Source organism: Physella acuta, unplaced genomic scaffold, assembly GCF_028476545.2.
Source record: "Physella acuta isolate Inbredline_101_S28 unplaced genomic scaffold, ASM2847654v3 ptg001625l, whole genome shotgun sequence".
Taxonomy (NCBI): Eukaryota; Metazoa; Mollusca; class Gastropoda; family Physidae; genus Physella; species Physella acuta.
The window spans coordinates 1-1,449 of NW_026733139.1; positions in this window are offsets into that span (position 1 = coordinate 1).

The window sequence follows — 1,449 nt, forward strand, 5'->3', positions numbered from 1 at the left end:
GACACAGCCATACCTATACTGGATGTATGACTGACACAGCCATACCTTATCTGATGTATGACTGACACAGCCATACCCTTATCTGATGTATGACTGACACAGCCATACCTTATCTGATGTATGACTGACACAGCCATACCTTATCTGATGTATGACTGACACAGCCATACATGTACTTGATGTATGACTGACACAGCCATTACCTATACTGGATGTATGACTGCAACAGCCATACCTGTACTTGATGTATGACTGCCCACCCCCCCCCCCCCCCCCACCCTTCTAGTCCCACATCGTCACAAAAATCCGATTTCCAACTTCCCAAGAGTGTGCCATCATTTATGGAGCTTGTTTGAAGTCGTCACGAACAATACCTACAGTAATACCAACAGGTCCAGCTAAGCTTTAAGCAGTACATATTCACTTTGGAACAACATTCAGTGACTCGATTTTAAGTCTACAAGAAATCTAATTTCGGCTACTCTCGGGTAAATTTGGATCTTCGTCTCAATGTGTTATAGTAAAAACTTGACTGTTGGTTATAGAGGGTTGGGTGCAGCAGGTTTTTCTGGTAGTTAGCCTGACCTTTGTCATACCGTCAAACCAATGAAGCGTTGCAGGTCACTTCCGGGCTGGCTAAACAATCAATCAGGGTGATCTGTCACCCAACAGTCACTACACATTGCTGGGTCGTCACATCTAAGGGGCTAACATACAGTGTTTCTTTCAGTTTTTTTGTTCTCGGGAGAAGGGGGGGGGGGAGGGGTGCATTCGAAAATTTCAAGCATTGTTGTAGAAAAATGTGCCGAGCAACTCTCGCACAACACACAATACAGGGGAAAATATGTATACTTAATGTTAATGTGATACTCCAGACTTAGACACGCAGACGCGTCATACATATTCACACACACACACACCCACACACACACACATATATATATATATATATATATATAAAAATAATTTATTGTATATATATATATAACATATATATAACACACACACACACATATATATATATATTATATATATATATATATATATATATATATATATATACATATATGTTATATATAATGTGTGTGTGATGTATATATTGATGTGTGCTTTTGGGCACACTGTTCAAATCCAACGACCCATTACCCAGGCTCAAAGAGCAGGAACAATATAAGCCGCCATAAAGAATTCCCGTGAAAATTGTCTACAGTACAAGTGGGACTGAAAAACATGTCTGGTAAATTAAGGCGAGCAGGATGTAGGAATTAGAATGTTATCGGCACGTTCCAGGAAGTTAGAATGAAAAAAGTCTAAATTTGGATGTCAAGTTACGATTTTACAACCAAAAAATAATACAGATAACTCATGCATGACATGAACTTCCCATGAATGGTGTTTGTAGTTCTTACCGCTTGTGTGAGGGGAGAGAATTTAGTTGGATTTTTTTTA